The sequence below is a fragment of the Centruroides vittatus genome, unplaced genomic scaffold (genome assembly GCF_030686945.1).
Source record: "Centruroides vittatus isolate TY-2023 unplaced genomic scaffold, ASM3068694v2 contig_979, whole genome shotgun sequence".
Taxonomy (NCBI): Eukaryota; Metazoa; Arthropoda; class Arachnida; order Scorpiones; family Buthidae; genus Centruroides; species Centruroides vittatus.
This window is the reverse complement of record NW_027122650.1, coordinates 2,593,273-2,613,786: the sequence shown is the minus strand read 5'-3', so window position 1 is coordinate 2,613,786 and position 20,514 is coordinate 2,593,273. Positions and strand designations below refer to the sequence as shown.

At 24.3% G+C, this 20,514-nt stretch overlaps 1 protein-coding gene across 1 annotated transcript in view; it reads right to left on the bottom strand.

Annotated features, from left to right (window-relative positions):
- The window catches only part of LOC136985791 (probable G-protein coupled receptor B0563.6), a 45,447-nt gene extending 43,336 nt beyond the window's left edge, over nucleotides 1-2,111 (bottom strand). Inside the window, exon 1 of the mRNA XM_067283148.1 lies at nucleotides 1,907-2,111. The gene's annotated coding sequence lies outside the window, so the exon portion shown is untranslated. The remainder of the gene's footprint in view (nucleotides 1-1,906) is intronic.
- Nucleotides 2,112-20,514: the final 18,403 nt, after the last annotated feature.

Genomic DNA, 20,514 nt, shown 5'->3' with positions numbered 1-20,514 from the left:
TTTAACTTAAATGTATATTATTCACAATTCTAAGTTATAGATTAATGAGAATGAATCTTTTGTCTGATAGTGTCTGACGAGAAGGAATATAGTCTCCAGGGATATTTCTATGTCGAGATACTCAAATCATATTTTCTAGATAAAAACCTTGAATGAATGATAAATATTTTATGTTTAACAAACGATAAACTTCGTGATTTTGGAATACTTGCACATTCTCTTTTATTTAAATTTAAGTTTAAACCTCTTTTCATATAGCACCGAAGCTCTTTAAGAAAGTAGAAAACGAATAATGATTTGTTGCAAACTTCATCGTAATATGCATTTGCCTATTTTTTAAATGTATTTATATGAATGTAAAACCCTTAATGAGTTATAAAAAATCGATTGATAAAAAATTGTTACTACAGAATTCGACATAAGAATGAAAAGTTATAAAATCAATCGATAAAAACTGCAGACTATATTCAACAAATACACATATCCTGTCTGCAAATAAGAAATCGATAAAAAAATATAAACAAACATCGATAATCAAAATTCTAATAATTTATTTACTTCTTATAAAAAGAAAATAATAAATAATTAAAATCTTTTATAAACATTACTACAAAAAATGATCTCGTAGATGATAGTAAATCATTCAATAAATATCGTATTAGTTGCATCCTTTTGAAGGCAACTGTTTCCCAATTTTTGTATTACGATGCAAAAATTCCTATTTACTACATTTACAAAACTGTTTTCTCTTTAATAAAATATTATTTCAGTTATTTTTTTTTTATATTTTAAAATTTTCTTTTAAGTTGATTTTATCAGGCATCGTCATTACATTGATTAAATATTCTTTATATAAATCCGACGAGTTTTAGAAATTAAATAAAATATTTATTACGAAACATGTATTTTATATACTTTTTAAACGATAAAGTCTTATACGAAACGCGTTGTAAATATCTATTATAATTAGGATATTTGTTCAAGTTAAATTAATGCTAAGTGCATTCTATGATACAGAAGATGCCTTAATGAAATTGATTCTAGAAATTAAGAGACAATATATGCTGCTTAGCTGTAGAATAATTTGCATTAAAAGATAGGAACGTAAGAGAATAACATTGCAAGCAATCAAAAATCTAAGTTATACTTTGAATAGGACCAGATATCGGTTTTGATTTTTCCATTTATCAAATAGCATCAATTTTTACTATCGATGTTTCGAGCTAGTCACTGTAAAAATAGCTGATTTTACAACAGTTTACTCATTAATGTAATATATAAAATGACTTTTAGATATATCTATTTTTGCTTTTTAAAATAATTAATTCTCGAAGCGTTATTAAAATCATCAAAATTTCTTATGTTTCGTGCACGGTATATAGGTCGTTTACAATTTTCTGGTACCTTGGACCGGGTCTACATTGAGAATATCGATTACAGGAAAACTCAACAGCTTCCTTTTATTTTGAAAAAGAATAAATAAAACTAAATTTAATTCGATTTTGGAAATTAAAAGAAACAAATACCCCACCAAACACCTTAACGATAAGATAACGCAATAAATACAGGTACAGTACATGTTTAAAACTCGGCTGTATCAATATTAACATTTTAATTATGTTTGAGTAAATACTACAAAATTAAACCAAATTTCGAAGATTTCGGATATATATTTTTTGCTATTTTATAACTCGTAATATAAGCAATAAAAGTATTTACAAAAAAACTGTAATTATCCCTACATAATTAAACGTATTTAACAACCACGCGTGTAATTGAATTAATTAATTTTTTAAAGTAAATTAATAGTAGAGAGTAAGACCGGAAAGATACATAAAAGTATTTTTCTCGATACCGTTCAATGGAAAGAGCCCGAGGCTCGAAGAGATCCGAGATATTCACCTACCTTTAGAGTAGTGAGATAACGTGAAGTGGACAGTAGGAACAGTTATCATCATACGATTTTCTATAAGAAATTAATAAGTGCAATTACGAAAATACTCCGTCAAGCAAGCACTTAATATTAAAGCATTGGATAGCCAGCAACTTAGCCAAACTGATTTGCTGCGTTGATGCCGCAGTCGAATTCCGCCAGGAGGCGTTTGTGGGGAAAGTCGATGGAATTAGAATGGAGAAGGTTGAACAAATATTTTATATTTTCGCTAATTGAGTGTTTACGTGTCTATACCCATAATTTTCATTGGCTAACAAATAAAATGGCTTCTTAAATAAATAAATATATATATATATATATTAATTTTTTTAAAATTAAATGTCACGTAAAAATTTATGGAAATCCAGGTCTTAAGGTATCTTCTATATAACAAGAAAAAAAAAACTCAACTTAATATTTTTCAAAATTCATTCTGTTAGAAAGTGAGATGCTTACATAGAGAAGATTTATATTTTATTTGTTTGTAGATAAAATACAGAATTTAAATAATTTATCGATTGATATCAACAAGACTTATCGTATAGTATTTTTAAAATTTTTGCTTATATTTTTAAGCATATTTTCTTCGGTAATTTATAACTAAACTGTTATTATTAACATAAAATATCTTTTAACTTTATAAATATTTATTTATTGCAATAATTTATTACCGTTAATTAATTTTATGTATACCCAACTATAATTTTTAAGCTTAATTCATTATAATTTATCCTGGTACTTGTTCTGTAGTTAGCTGTATCTGTATAATATGTATCGATTTTTAAACTATGCTGTATTACGTAAATTGTAAAAATTTGGTGATAGGTTTAATAGAGAAATCAGCCACTACGATCATTATTGGTTGGATAATTATGATACTTCGTGATAATTACATCCCGACGACGCTTTATTATTCAAATGAATATTCAAATATTCAATTGATTCAGGAAACTAATGCATTTTTCTATTCTCTTATGAATTGACTGTTTATATCTATCAGGTCATTCTTCTAATTTATTTACTTAGTTATATGATTCTCTGTCATCACTTAATGTCATAATTCGTTTTGTATTACTAATATAATTTTCTGATCTTGAATTACACATAGCTTTTATCGAATAATATTCAATATGTTTTCGAGTATTTCAATTATCCTTATAAATCTAATGTACTGTACAGTATGTTATATTTATATTATCAGTTTGTTACTCCATATTAAATAAATATTGTTAAATTTTTCATAATCTTTTACCGTATTACAATATATAAAAACTTATATTAGAAATTATTTTAATATTGTGAAATATCAAATATTCAAAGGGACTATTTAAATGTAATTCATAATTAAAGTTTACATAAATGTAAGATGTTTGAATGTGTAAAGTTGTAAAGTATAAATTAAATATTAAAATATTGTAACGTTATTTTTATATTCGTTAAATAATTATATAAAATTCATAGTTTTTACTCTAAACATTTTATATATTGATTGCGTTACTTTTAAGTTAAAATAAATGTTCTGTAATCTGTTGTTATTTTATTTTTAAATTTAAATAATTCAAATTTGACCTGTGAAGATATGGATTATATCTATAGACTAGTGTAAAATTAAGGATATTTTCTGATTTCCTAATAAGTTATCCTTTTATTGCCTTTAAAAGACAATTAGTGATAGAAAGAGAAGAATAATGTTAGCAAGAGTCATTTCTGGTCCATTCTTTGTTCGGGGGAATTTTTTTTTTTAATGTTTTTACTTGTTCAAGAAATGAATTGAAAACTTCAAAAAATTACAGAAAAATAACGCAACTCGCCGAAAAAAGGCTATAGAAAGCTTATAATTTTTGATGACAATCATTTAAATTAGTTATAAACTTTTTCCATAAATTAAAACGATAATGTTCTGACAAATTATGATTGATGTTTAGGCCATATTAGATTGGCTAGTAATAGCTTTATTATTCGTTTCAAAGCAAAACGGATAATCAATTTTTGGTGATCGATGCTAAAATTAAACCAAAATTAAATATTATTTAAAATATTATAAAATTTTATAGGAATTATATTTAACTTCAGATTCTGCAATTAAAAGGTAGATTAACTAGCAATCAATTATTATAATATTAATTTTAAAATCAATAAATGATAAAAATATAATACATTTCAATTTATAGAATATATTAATTTTATACAAATATATTTATTAAGTAAGTAGTTATTTTTATACAAATACATTTTGACAGATAATTTTTTAATATAAATTACATTTAAAATATTATAATAATTTATTATTTTTAAAATTTTTAATAAATTAATTTTTCTGCTAGATTTTTCTACAAGTATCATGATTAATGCTATAGTTTGTGTACAAAAACTTTACATAAATATATTTATTTACCTTACATAATAATCTATATAAGTGTATATGTTGAACAAATATAATTCACCAGTTTTCAATAAAATTTCTCTTTAACATAAACAGATTAGTGACCGTTAAACAATATTATTAACCTATCAGAATTAATAACTTTCCCAATACTTTAATAAGATTAAGACATTACAAGAGAATAAAGATTTATAAAATAATAAATTTCGTTTACATAATAGAAGATGAAACATTATTTAACTAAAACTAATAGCTGTGATATTAATCATAAATCTATGATTTTGTAGATTTTTAAAGAATATGATGATAAAAATCTTGTTTATAATCAATAAGTTTTCCTTATATAAACGATATATATTTTAAAATTTACATAATATTATATTTGACATTTATGCCATCATTACTTTTTAAAAATCCGTGTATGACGTTTAATTTACATCTCTTGTGTTATTGTAGGTCTATTTTTAATATACATTAGTTTTTGTTTTTCAAGATTACATAAGTGCTTTTTCTACTCTTTTATGTAGAAACATTATATGAAATATCAAATAATGTTTCTATACACTGCAAATTACTATTGGGACTACTCAATTTCATAAGTAAGTATAAAAATTTAATTAATTAGGCTTACATAAAAGCTTTATCATTGAAGATAATGTTTAATATCAATATTTATCGATGTTATATGCTTAAATTAATGTTATTAGTCGAAATTTTTGCTTTCCCGACGGTTACACATTACTGAGGGAAAGTATGACGATCGGTTACAAAATGACACCCCAAGATTTTTACACTTTAAAACTTAGAGAAACCTTAAAACGTCCAGAAATGAAAGATAAATTGGGGGGTTTCTGTATGTGTGGATGTTTGTGTGTGTGTATGGGGCCGGAGCACAATTTTGTTTACTCACTTTGAAGCTTAATAACTCCTGTGCCTTTCTTCGGAAATTTCTGAAATTTTGCAGAGTGGTTTGTGCATTAGGGTATTGATGATATTAAATGTTGGTGGTCAAAGGTGAAGAGGTGGCGAGATAGAGGGAGTCGTGTGTCATTTCTCGAGTGGGATAAGTACAAATAAAACTCATCTCTATCTTCAAAATTAAGCTTTTAGCCATTTTATAATAATTAAAAATATAAAATGTTTGTGTATAATCTGTTACGATATTTTATTTAAAAATTTTAAATATTTTGCCGGGAAAGTTAGTCAACTCATTGCTGGAGTTTTTTAAAAATATATATTATTTCATACATTATTCTGATTTTTAAGATAAAATTACATAAAATTTAATCATCTATTTCTGTATTCAAAACAGTGAACGATGCTAACTCCTACAATCGAAACAGATCCGAGTTTTCGTTTAAAAATCAACTAGCAAAAAGTAACGAATGTAAACGATTTATATAATAGTTCTTCTTATACCTTAGTAAATTTAGTCATATATAAAAGCAATAACGTAAACTCTGACTTGGATAATGAGGAACCTCGGATAATCGATATTCTACTGTAGTTTATATTTAAAACATTTTCAAAATCTTTTATAACTATAAATTCACAAATGTATAAATATTCAAATTTTTGGTTTATTTTATTTTGTTTTATTACTAGTTTCTAATTACAACAAGTAATAACTAAACATCATTTGTTATTAATTAAAACTATTCAAACTATTATAAATATAAATATATTGAATTCAGAGTTTTTCTGAAATTTCTGATATAAAAATAAATCCTATAGCGATTACATGACATACATTTAAAATTTCAAAACCTATGAAAAATTTTATGATTAACGTTATAAATGATACTTAAACAATTATATTATACTTGTAAGCAATTACATCAGCTATTAATTCTGAAGTAATAATTGTTAGTTTTAATACTCTAATGAATTAAATCATTTATTATAGTTTTAATTATTCATATCAGATGAAAACAATTTAAATACACATTTTATATACTATTTTCAATTATTATAACATCATTAAAATGTTAAATTCAATTAATACATCCCAAGGTTTGGCTTGTGAAATTCAGAAAATTTAAAATTTTAAATTATTAAAATCAAACTTAAATATACTAAAAATAAATGAAACACTAAAGATGAAAACGAATATTATTTAAATATTTTTATATTAAAATATTTAAATTACAACTATATTAAATTTTTTTTTCTTTACAAAAGGTCACTGAGTAATCTGTTACTTATAATATTTTTAAACTTTAAAAAATATTTTAGCAATTTTTACATTTATTATTTATTAATATAATATCGTCGAAAAGAGTTAAAATTTCAAAATTAGAATTAATATTTAAATATATTTTTAGTTTGAATTAGTCAAAATATTATCGCGTTGAATCAAAAATTCAAATTCAAAATGATATAAATTAATATTTTTGACAATTAAATGAATATATTTTTTTATTTTAGAGCAGACGAAAACTCATTTTTTATTAAAAAATTCCTATAAAAATAATTAGATTAAATTTATAAATTTTAATTTTGAATTTTATTACATTCTATCGCATTATAAAATTTAATAATTAATTTTATTTTAAACAATTAAAAACAACTTCATTAACAATTTTCTTTTTTTATTATAAATTCCATTTCAACAGACTTAAATTTATAATGTAATTAAGTTTACGAATCTGAATTATAAGTTTGAATATTTTTCGTTTTTTTAAATATATATTAAAATAAAATAAATTATAAAAAATTATAGTATTGAAATGAAAATCAAATAAGCATAAAATCAGTTTATTTATGCTCTAGAAATTAAATTGACTTTTTAATATTAACTCAGATGAAATAAACATATGGTTAAGTTAGGTTAAATGGAAATATTTTTTTTCAGTTGATGAATGTAATTGTTGTTTAGTAACTGTATAAGATGTATTATTTATTTTTCTTTAATTTTTATATAAAAATGTCAGAAGCATTACAGAGTTTTCTAGAGCGTACGATGATTTAAAAGCTACAGTAACATGAAAAAAAAAATACATTTAAAGGTTCATCTTATCGTATCTTTCTCGATGTAACTGACTATCGTAATATTGACGAACATAACCGATTTAGAGTGTTAGTGGAGAAACGGCCTTTGAAGTAACAATCGATATGGAACTTATATCAATAACCATAAGAGAAGAACTTGATATCTAAGCATTAAACGTCAAAAATTTAATGCAATCAGTAGAGTGTAATGCGAATTATAAATTATATTCTTTAATAAAATGTTCTCTAAAGTAGTAAAATAGTTTTATCTGTAAAAAAAATAAAAATCTAATACTTCAATTAATATCTTAACAAAGATTAACTTTTAATAGTATACTTTAAAATAATGTTTTAAACAATTAAATTTTTCGGAAGGTTAGAAGTACGTTTTATTGTTTAATATACTCATTTACGAATTTCTTAAAAACATTTTTTACAATATTATAATATTTAAGGATTAGTTAAATCTCGCTTTATATGGAAAACCACTATAATAAGATTTGATGTTATGTACAAGATTAAAATTAAAGGAATGAAATATTTTATATTTTGAAAATGTTTTAACGATTAAATGTTTATATAATTAACAGCTGTATAAGAAAATAAATAAAATATTTAGTTTTACTAAAAGCAATTTCGGAAAATCTTTTTTTTTCTCTGAACTGAGAATTTAATTAAATTAAAATTAGAAAATAATCGAAAGATTAATTATGTAGTAGAAAAGAATATAAAGTTTTCCTGTAAAGATAGATTTAAACAGCTAAAAGTTATTTTTCTTTTAAAAAACCAAAAATATAAAATAACTCTATTATAGATAATGCGTATTCGTTCCTGTAACTGATAAAAAAGCAAATAACAAGTAACGATAAGCGTAATTGCGATTACATTGTGATTTGTTACATCTTTGCCTGACCAATCACATGATCCACATCTGTGACAATTACTTGTTCTTGTTTTTGCCTTCAACTAATCAGCAGATCGAATGTGCATTATCTGTGAAATGTCTTTTCTTTTTTAGAATAATCCAACTAAAAAAATATTCAGTTATCTTAAATCTATCAGCCCAATTACGACATATTCTCTTTCTGATTGAACTATGAACATCATGAAATTTCTGTATACGAGTAAGTACGGTTTGAAAGTATTAAAATACTTTCGGATACATTTTCGTATACATTTTTCGGATAAAATTGACTGTAAATAATAAAAAATTTCATTTTATATTAGTTATCAGCTATAAATATATTTTACTTTTAGTTTATAATTCAACTAGAATAGTTTCAATGACCACTACACTGAATTATGACTAGATTGTTTCTTGGCATTAAAAGATGGCAAATGCTTTGGTTTAAAACCAGTTTTATCCCAAACATCGCAAACAATTTTACTTTTATATAGAAAATTTAATATTACTGTATAATAATGAAAGTAATAAAATTTAATTTTGAAGTACTATTAGTTATCTGAATGTCAGAAAGTAGAATAATTGTTTAAGTACACAATTGAATACGATATAAATTTATTATAATAATATTTAAAATCAAGATGTGAAATAAGAAATTAAAATCGATGAGAAAGAAATTTGGTCTTGTATTCGAAAGTCTAATTTTTGTGATGGAGATAGTGGTGAATCCAGAGACGGGTGTTCAAAATGGATAAATGGAAATGGGTATTCTATCGTTATACCGCTGATGATAATTCACTATTAATATTAAGGAACAAGGAAAATTTTGAAAGAAATGAGTTTGAAAATTTCTTTTACAATGATTTCCGAACGATTCTATTTACTTTTTGCTTTGTGTTATTCATTGATTGAATAAAGTCGAGTTTTGAAAGTTTGATTGTATTCCTGTTTTATTTTTCTAACCATACACATTTACATGAAAAAACTTTAAACATTCTTTTTGAATAATGTGCTGCATTTATTCTTGTTTTAAAGTTAAATTTGAAATTTTCATTTTCATGAAATGTAAATGTTACATACGTTTAGTTTATAGACATTTTTACATTTTAATATCTTTAATATTGTTACTTAGAAATTTAATTCAATAATTTAAATATATTTTCTCATTTCGTAATAGTATATTATAGAAAGCATATACCTAGAAGTTTATTTAACTGTGATAAATGTACGGTACATATCTTATTCTAGAAGAAGTCTTCGTAATCTTATTTACACGATAATTAAATTCTTTATAATGGAATTATCATCTGGATGTAAATTATTACTTAACATGTGCTTCGTTAAAATTCAATAAGTAACATATTTGAAAAATACATTTATTTTTCATTATGTAATTCAATTGAACTATGTTACATAACTCATTTATTTTTAAATCAATATATAGAAATTTATTTAGACAAATTCTATATTAATATTTACAAAATATCAATTTAAAGTTTACAGAGTAAAAGATTCGAATGAAAATAACTAACGATTTTAATTTTAATTTTTTCATATCCCGTGAATATGTTGATTGTTTCATTTTGTAAATAAAAAGATTTTAGTTCCTCAACTGCTTAGTATAAAATATTCAAAGATTATTTGTATCATTGTGTTGTGTTAGCTGTAATATTATTTCACATCTTTTGTTGATATAATGGAAATATATTCTGCAGTTTCTTCGTTTTCTATTCAAGAATGCAACATTTGCAAAAACATTAGCAACAAAACTCAGTGAAATTTCATCTCAGACTAACGATTCGTAGCAAATATCATTTAACAGTGACTTTTGTAGTATTATATTCTATGAAAACAAACAGATTTTGCTGTTTGTTCCAAACTATTTTATTTAAAAAAGGCAACTTAATGATTCTAATAAGAACTTTTTAATTCTAGACCAGAATTAAGAGATAAAACAAATTTAAAATAGCTTTTTTACCTTTTTTTTATTAAAGAATCGAAGTTAAATTTAAATCTTGCAATTTCAATTTTTAGCATTAATGGTAAGTCAAATATTTTTTTTCAAAATTAATAGCTTTATGTAATATATACTCACATAGCATATAGAAAAACTCTTCGTATAATTTGACAGGTAATTTTAACACATTTTTTGTCTTAGATAATATATACAGTAAGGCTTCCTTTTACATTTTCTCTTTTTACGAAGATTCGCATTAATGATAATTTCAAAATCAATAGCAAAAATTCAAAAACAAAAACAAAGACGCAATATGTCGACAGCATAATACTACGATTGTTAACAAAGTTGACGATATTTTGGTAAAAAACCAATAACTATTTTTGGAAATCCTTTAATATTCTTAAAAATATAACAAACATTTCAGCAGTATGGAAAGAAGTGTCACAGTCTGGCGAAAATTCTGATCCGACCCACTTTTTGACTTTCCTGGGTTTGAGTCTAATTCAGATATAGCTAATGAAGTGTGTGGAATGGCCAAGAAGGTTGATACTAGAAATTTTGATATCCATGACGCCAATGATTTGCTAGAAAGTCGTGAAGAGACATTTTCAAAAGAAGAGGAGAAAGAGCTGGCAGTAAAACTTACTAAATACAGGAAATTGCAATACTATTAGGGCTATCATTATAAAGACACTTAAAGCTTTAACGGATACAAACTGCCTGTGAATCGCTTTATGATAATGATTTAATGATTGAAAACGCAGCTCTTCAATCCAAAGAGCTGTAAGAAATGCTCTGAAGTCATATTATAATATGGAAGAAAGTGGAAAAAAGCCCAACACACATCCTTAATGCAGTTCTTAACCAGAAAAACCTTAGAACCTGTTGATTAAATGACCCTCAATCAGACCAATATCATTGAGGGGCAATTTGAAAAGATACTAGAACTATAAATTTTCACTGTCGTCCGTCTGTCTCTTTCCTTAATCTCGAGAACGGAGTTAGATATATAAAATCCGAGACTGGAAACTTAAGGGGCAGAAAGCCCCGATTAACTATATACGGACTTCCAATGCAAACCGAAAGTCACGTTATTTCAATTCAAAATTTTTCCCTGAAAAATTTTAGGTAGATGACCGGCATGACTCTGTTGCAAACGGAAAAGTATGATGTACGGGGGAAAGACAATACTAATTTGAAGAGGAGAGCATATATTTTAAATTAAATAAATTAAAAATATGATTAAAAATTGCAGCCTGGGATTATGATTATGTCACAATAAAAATAATTGCTCGTTTGTTTTCAAATATGCTTTTAATTTATAACTTTTGTCATTTTTATTTATAAATATTATTTATGAAAAATAAAGTAACCATCATTTTTTAATTGAAATATTATTAACATTCTCATACCGAAGAAACTAATCTATAAATATATTCCGATTTTGCCTCAATTTACTAACAGATTCACTTTACGAACAGTGTATTCGGAAAACCAATTCGTAAAACGAGACCTTACTGTATAGTTCTATATACTATATATTGAGGATATTGTTTATTATTTTAGCTATAATTTTGAATGATGTAACAATCTGAATATAGTGGTTATGAATGATATTTCGTGTTTTAGTTCTGTTTTCTATAATTAAACCATTTTTCTTCATCGCATATTTAATGTAAAAACAGAAATGATTTGTTAACAATGGTATTGTTAACAATGGATACTGTGAAAAACCATACAAGAAGATATAAATCGTATGTTTGATGTCTGTTTGAAAAATGCGGTAAATTATCTTACAGACTAATAAATATTTTTTCTTATTTGTTAGTAACTACTCGTTTTTAGAAAATTTGCAGAAAATTTATGATAGCTACCGTCAAACCAAACGCGGAATATAAAATAGAACGTTAAAATAAGATACAAATTAACAGTAAAATGGAAATGTTTGTCGGATAATTATGAAAAATCTTGATCGGCAATAAGCAGAAATACTGAAATACACTCAACAGCATAAAATGAATGCATTTTACCACGTATATCATTTTCGAGTCAGTTATTTTAATTACGAAGTACGTATTACAAAAATATCAGTTTGCCCTAATTAGCTAGTCAGGGAATTGACCTTTTAATTGGAAAAAAGCAATCAATTTAAAATAAAACACTTCATGTAATACCTTACATTGATTGTTTTTATTAAAACGCGAAATTTGTTTCATTAAATTTCTGAAAATATTCAAAATTCGAACAAAAAGAATTGAAATTTTTCTGTAATTCTTGATTTTATCGTTTTTTTCAAAATTATGAACATTTTCATCTCGCAAATATTTTATTTGACATTTTCTTAGTAAGTTATGTACTGTACATTAAATTTTTCCTGAATTTGGTAAAGCTTAAAATATATTTGCCGTATTTTATTCTTATGATAAAACGCGACAGTTTTATCACATCTTCTAAAACAATGAATTTCTTATTTCAATATTAACCATTATAATTTTTTTTATTAAGTGTACTTTTAGAGTGCTAAGGAAAATTGTCTTCTTAATGGTAATGTCCTAAACAATCCCATTTATTATTCTTATAAATTTTATATTTAATAAATATTATATGTTTAAAAGATATAATTTTTATTTAAATAACATTCGTACTAGGTATATATCAACATTCCACAACAGATACGACAAATATATGATTTTACGCTTTTTTCATAATCTGGTGCAAGGATTATGCATTTACAGAACCAGAACTCTTGGCGATATTTATTCGAATTTTTTACCCATTTCTTTCTTGAAATTCTCAATAAAACAAAATACACGCGCACAAAATAAAAATTGGAAAATTTCTTCGAATGGTTTAGCGAAAACAATGGCAACCTAATACAGGACCAATCCAGATATAAAAGTTACAGATAGAAGTCGATACTTAGAAACTCATCATTGATTTATTTCTGTCTGACTACTGCCCTTCTGTCGTCATGGTTGTCAGTTTTGCTATCTCTAGCAATCCCAAAAGCACAATGGTCTATCAAGAAGAAGCCGTCGCAGTTGTTCCAGAATCTTTATGATTAGTGTCTCAAAGAACAGCTCGACTCTTCCATTTCCAGAAATACTTCTTAGAATAAATCTTAGCAAACTTTACAAATAAGTATCCGGTTATAAGGAATTTGTGTTTGATTTTTCCACCAGAATAACGAAGAAAACAAATTATTAAATTTTCTTTATCCAAATCTGAAGAATAGTCGGCAATTTAATAGTATAAATACATTTATATATTGTATAAAATTAAAATTTTTATCCTGTTGTTTACTATTATATTAATATACACTAGTCAAAATATAAAATATTAAACTATCGTGCACTAAATCCTAGACTCGTGTTTCCAAACACAATTTGTAACGAATGTAATTAAAAAATAAAATTTGTATTTTTAAATAAATCAACATACGTACAAATTTGTGTCTTCGCAACTGGGTTTTTACAATAAAAGTAAATGAATCCGGCCTTCAAACGTCATTTTAAGTGGCTTAATCTATTTTCGAATTGCAAAAATGTATAAAAACCTACGTTTTTAATATTGTTTTATATTACTTACATACACATGTTTCTTACAATGAAATATTAAACTTTCTGAGTTATTACAATTTTATATTGTAACTTCTCTAGATTTAATTATATATATATTTTTCCTTAAGAAATTAATATCAACGTTTTCTATTTTGAAATTAAACATTTTAACTTTATTTGTGTCAAAATTGTTCGTATTTAAGACATGGTTGATTATAACAGTTGTCATAAATATATAGTTGTAAAATTAAAAGTGGAAACCAGAATGCAAGATTTTTTACTGAAAACCGGATGAGAATAAACAAAATATCTGTAAATAATCAGATATTTTCTTGCACAATTTTTGTAGCTATTATTTATCGCTTAACACTTGCATTATGGTAAGGAAAATGGAATAAATATAAAATGGATTTTTAAAACTGATTAGAATTTATTGCTTTATTATGCTTAATATACATTTTATAAAAAAGAAAAAAATAGTTTAGTATTTTAATCGAACATTTCATTACAATGTTATGCTTTCCCTCTGAAACGAATTGGTACCAAAGACAAATACTGTATATTTCCAATAGCCTAATATATCACTTAGTTTTATCATCTTTAAAGAAGGAATTTCTAATATAACAGTAAAATTTTTTTAAATAATATAAACTAAGAATATTAAATAACAAAGAATATTTATTTACAAATTTGGTCTTTATGCATCATCTATCATTAAGTTCTATACAACAGTCTAATTTATTTTCAAACTATTACTTTGTGTAAGAGAGTGACTTCTAGTCAGATCTTTACATTTGGTAATAGCATCTTCTATTAATAGATTTTTATTTAAAATACATTCTATCGATGTATGTACCGAGTTTATAATGACTTTATCAAGCCTATTTTATTTCTTGTCGACAATTTTTTGTTGCTGAAAATGTTGAAATTGAACGTAATTGTTTTTCAACTTTTGATCCTTTATTTCATTTTAATAATAATAATAAAAAGCTCTAAATCTAATAATTACGCATCTATGTTAATTCATATGTACTGAAAATAAAACTGTACAGAAACGTTCAGAATTAAAATTTTGAACAAAACATTAAAATTATTAACTAATTGTTAGTAAATAGTATAGTTTAGTAAATAGCATTAAATAATTCGCAATATTCAATACTATTGATTAGCAGTATATTCTAGGAATTGTTTACTCTAACTTTTCTTTATTTTTATTAACTTTTGAATTGCTAAATACATAGAACAAAATTCGTATTTGCATATTAGTTTTATCCAGTAAAATGTTTGATGTAATAAATTGCGAAGTTACAAACAACTTGGGAAAATAAAGAAGCAAATAAATTTATTCACATAAAATATATATATATTAAATTTATAAAGTTTCTCGGTATAGAACCTTAGTATTTTAACAAATTGGGAATAGATTTTCGCCATAGCGTATTTTTGTATACATAGATAGATTCAAACGCATTCCGGGTTAATTCTAGTAAAGACTAATATTAACACGTGTTTGCATTTTCCTCGTCACGTGATCTCGGTTTCTCCGAAAATGTTCGAATAACCATATGAGTAATTTCATAGTTGTTTTCATACAGAAAGTAACACTTAAGTCGTAATCAAATGTAGTTTTTCGTTTCTTCTTCGTCTTCCCATAAGAGTTCTTCTTTGCTTAGGCGCCATTTTATTCAAAAGAAACGAATAATCGGAAATTGATGAAAAAATGCCAACTGGAAAAATTATTTTCTGAATCGTTTTTATACATGACTGGGATAACTTTAATAGTCGGAAGAGCAAGGAGGGGCACCCCTACGGGAAGAGAGAAATTGGAGTCATTTCGTTTCTAATTGTTTTTAACGAAATTAAATATCAGAATAGACGCAGTAGGGCTAATCTACAACGATTAAGCTTCAAAACGGCGTATAAAACGCAAATGTAATTCGTACACAGTACGTTAACGAATTGGAAATATATTTCGCCCTATCCTATTGTTAGATTTAATTAAAAATAAAAGAAAAAAATGCTTTAATCAAAATTATGCTTGTGTAATACGTGACAATAATGGACATAATTTCCTGTTTTTAATGAAAGATGTTTTATAATTATTTTAATCTATAGAATTTTATTTTATCATTCTGTAATAAATCAATCGATATATAATATATACATATTTTCCCGGTATTTAATTTTTAACTGAAAGTTTTACGGTATTGGTTAATTTTGAAGTAAATTTATTATTCATTTATTCTTTTTATCGGATAAAATAGTAATCAAAATTTGTTTAAATCCTTCGACAGGACACGAAATTTATTAAAATTACATTTGTTTTTAATATTTATTTCAGAAAGCCACATCATATTATTTATATATATTACATTATAAATTTCCATAATAATAAATATCATGGAAATTTATTATTCACTCTTTTATTGTATTTGTAAAATTCTGTCTGAAGTATTTCAGACTAAAAATTTTTAATATAAATATATTGTATTAAGACGAAGTTACTCAAAAACAATGGAATTGATGTTTTTTAAAATTTTTATAAAATATAATATAACGTTATATTTTTCTGAAAACAATTAGGCTATCAAAGTTTTGAAGAAAGTTAAATGTTAATATGAGCAATATATTTTTCAATTGCTTATTTTATTATTGATCTTCAACGTATACTGTATTTTTAGACGTCGGTTGTACTGACATAATTAGATATTATTGTTATTTGTTATTATTATTTTTTAAACTATTAATAATGATATGCATTTTGCAGATAAAAGCTCCATAGTAAAGATGTAATAGAATTTTTAAACAAAATATTAAATTAAAAGAAGGAAACTTTTTGTAGTAAAAATTCCTTAACATTTTATTACAGTAGTTTTTTATAAAATAAATGAATAATTTTAATATAACTTTATAAAAATCTATATTTTCATTTGTCTAATTTAAGTTTGTCACTGATTTTAAGTTACGAGAAATGGAATATGTCTACATTACCTGTTTTATTGCTCTTCTGCCGTCGGAATGGTAACATTTTATTGCATGTATACATTAAATACTTGGTTTAAACAAATCTAAATAACTTATGAAATGGATTACGAACGAATATGAAAATATATTTATAAAATATTCTGCAATCTACACATTCGTTTCCTTTATTCAGTTTTATTTAAAACATTTACTTCTTGAAAATTTTATATGATTTACTAAACTGCATTAAAATTACACTTTAAAATAAAAAATTACGCGTGTTTTTATACGATTTTTAATTCGAACACATTAACTTTTGTCCATAAATTGATCGTAATTATTGTTGTTTTACTTCCAAACTATTTTTATGCATGGGATGATCTGAAGCAATTTAATTGAATTTTCTAAACATTTTCTATAATAATTCATTAAATGTTATTTTATAGAATTTCGACTTATTAAAAACAGATAATTAACTTAAAAAAACTCAGAATTTTATTGTTAGGATGTTTAACAATACGATACTCAGTTGATACAGTCTCAAGCAATTTTCGATCCAGGATTTTTTTGAATTTGAAAGATATTTGAGATGAGAACTGACTTTATGTTATCTTACAATTTTCCAGCAGATTACATATAATTTTATTACTTTTAAACTTTTAAGTTTTAAACTGTAAAGTACGTAAATAAACGTTATTTTATGAGGCTTTTAAAGTTTCTCTCGTCATCAAAAGCTTTAAAGAAAAATGATTTGTAATTACGTTACACGATAATGTTCCATATATATTTATGAATGTGATTATACAAAAGCATTTTAATTCGTTACATTCTACACTTTTTGGCGATTTACTGATTTACTCTTGACATAAAGTAAATTACCGAAAAAGGAAATTGTTTTAGTAAATATATTTCAAAAATTGAATGTTTTACGCATTAATAACATTGTATTCTGTTATTTTTTTATTATATTGTAATTTTAAATAAATTAAAAATTAAATTTTCAGATAGTTAAACACTCATTTATATTGAATTTGAAATATCTAAATTTTTTATTCATTAAAATCCATTTACATATTAATTAATGCTTGCTTTTGTACTCTAGTTTTAAACTAGTAATTTCCTTATATATGTTTAAATAATTCTCTACAACTATAAATTATCATTAGCTAATGAATTTAATATGGACTCGACTGTTTTTATTTGTAAAAATATTTAATAAATTCGTCATTAAAAGATATCAAGAAGGAAAAGAGAGAAAAATCAAACTTCTAAAGTGTTATGGAAAATTTTAAAACAAAATTTTTAATAATACAGGAAAATTTATTATATTTATCTTTATTATTAAAATAAAATTCCAATGTGAAGTACAAAACGTCATTGCGATTTCGTGCTTTCATCTGTCAAATAAATTATAATCATTATGAAAAGAAATTTTGGAATAGATTTTAATTTCTTTTCGTTTCCATTAGTTAAATACTTAATTTCTATCATATATCATCTTCTTGTTATATTTATCAATACTAAAGACTTTAATATATAAAATTCTTTAGCACAATATCAATCAGATTTCAGTTCTGATAAGCTTTAATGTTACTAATTTTAAGCATTTTAAAATTTATTTATCAACTTAACTTAAACTTTTTAATATTTTAAAATTAATTATATTCTTTATTCACGCTTGCTTGAAAAATTAAATTAATTCCATTTCTTGCAGCTTTAAAATTAATTATTACTAATGGAAAAGCTAAGAATTGATTTTTGTATCAATTCTTACCTTTTCCATTACATTTTAATTCATTAATGATGTCACTGATAAACTGTGTTATATATTCAAATCAAAACTATCACATTTTGATTGTAACACGATTTAAAGTCTTTATTTGTGTTTAATTTGATTAAGTAAATAATTATTTAAAATATTTTGATAATCTAATAATAAAATTACTGTTATAAGAAATGTTTTCTATCTTCTTAATAGTATAAACAATTCTCTTTACTATTTAAATAAAGGTTACTTTAGCTTAATCTTAGAAAATTGAAATAATTTTCCAGATTAATTTAGATTTTAGAGAACTAAAATAGAATTCAGCTAACGATATAACGCATTAATATAAAACTTTATAGATGAAATATAATTTAACAGATGGATTCTTGTTAAATTATAAGTTATTTAGCCATTTTTTTCTACTTAAAACATTAAGTTAAAGCTAATAATATAATTTAGAGTTTATAAGTTGCTTTCTTTTTAAGCAAAAATTTAATTCGCATATTTTATATGTGAAAATTAAATTACAGCAAAAATTTCTTTTCTTAAATATTCAAATGTTTCTTAAAAAAATGAATACAGGAAAACAGAGAAAAAAATATGACATTAAAAACGAAGTATTTCAACTTTAATTTAAATAACATTAATAAAACGACGTAATGTGAAATCTGTAAAATTAAATTATATTTGAAAAATAAATATATTTAACCTTTAGTAGACTTTAATATTTAAAGTATAATAGTCTTGCCAGTTATTACTTTTATCAAAAAATACTGTACAAATTTCATTTTAGTTTATTTTCTCTGTGGCTGATATCAAATTCAGTTATTAAGAAATGCTTTTTCTTAGATTAACTTTAATGTCATCAATTTCAAAATTAAAATTTCGTAAAACAATGTGCAAAAGTTTTTAATATTCAATCATCAATTACAGAAATTCTATATGAATAACTTCAGTAAAATAGGAGTTACATTATAAACCGAGATCTTTCAAATCTTATTTCTGTTTTTCAATATGAAAACTGTGAAAAATTCGTGTTTGTTCATATTCTGTCTAAAAATACTGTCGCTGAAAGTTGAAACGAAATGATAATGTGATTAATAATATCTGATATAGTGCTTGATACCATATTTCAAAACTATGTATACGTTTTATGAATGATATTGTTATTATTATTTTGACTGAGATAGAAATTTAATCAATTATTTTCTCGAAAGCAGCTTTTATCATAAAATTTATAGCAATTTAAGTAATACATTTTCAAAAAATATGCAATTTAATAATAATCCATTTATGCCTTGAAAAATATCTTTAATTCTTTTTTCTATACTCTCTATACGTATTTCTGTCCCCCGAAGAGAAATTTTTCACTGATGTTGCCATTATCGTTATGAGCATCATCAAGACTGCTTAAAAATGCATAGTCTGATCGATATTTTAAAATTCATTTTTCCCCGATGGTTTTACGAATTTTTTTCAGTTTTTATTAAAGCATACAAGAAATAAAAATTATATTATTTTTTAATTTAAAAATATATAAATCGAACAATTAATCACGGAAATATTGGCAAAAAGCCTTCATCCTTGATGATTGAATGTTAGAATATAGTTTGTTCTGATGAACTTTTAAGAAAACAAAGTATAATATTTCATAACATATGGACTCATGTACAATGTATGTATTTCAGAATGTACAGTGGTGCCTCATATAACGTACTTAATCCATTCCAGGTTTACGTCCGTTAAGTGAAACGTCCGTTATACGAAACGCATTTTTCCATAGAAATACATGTTAAAACATCTAATTCGTTCCGCAGCATAAAATAACCGTACTGTATCATAAAAAAATGAACATGGGGTGCGTTCTTTTATTCCTCCGCGTAACTCTGCGCGAGCGACATCCGTTTAAAAATTCTTGAGGAACGCGTTCCTAAATTCCAGTGGGAGTGCGCGCCGTCGAACGGCAAAAACGGCCGCTTGTAGCAGTAGTTTACGGTGAAAAGCAACATGGCGTCCTCCATGGCTCAGATAGTTTCGTTTCCGAGTCCATTATG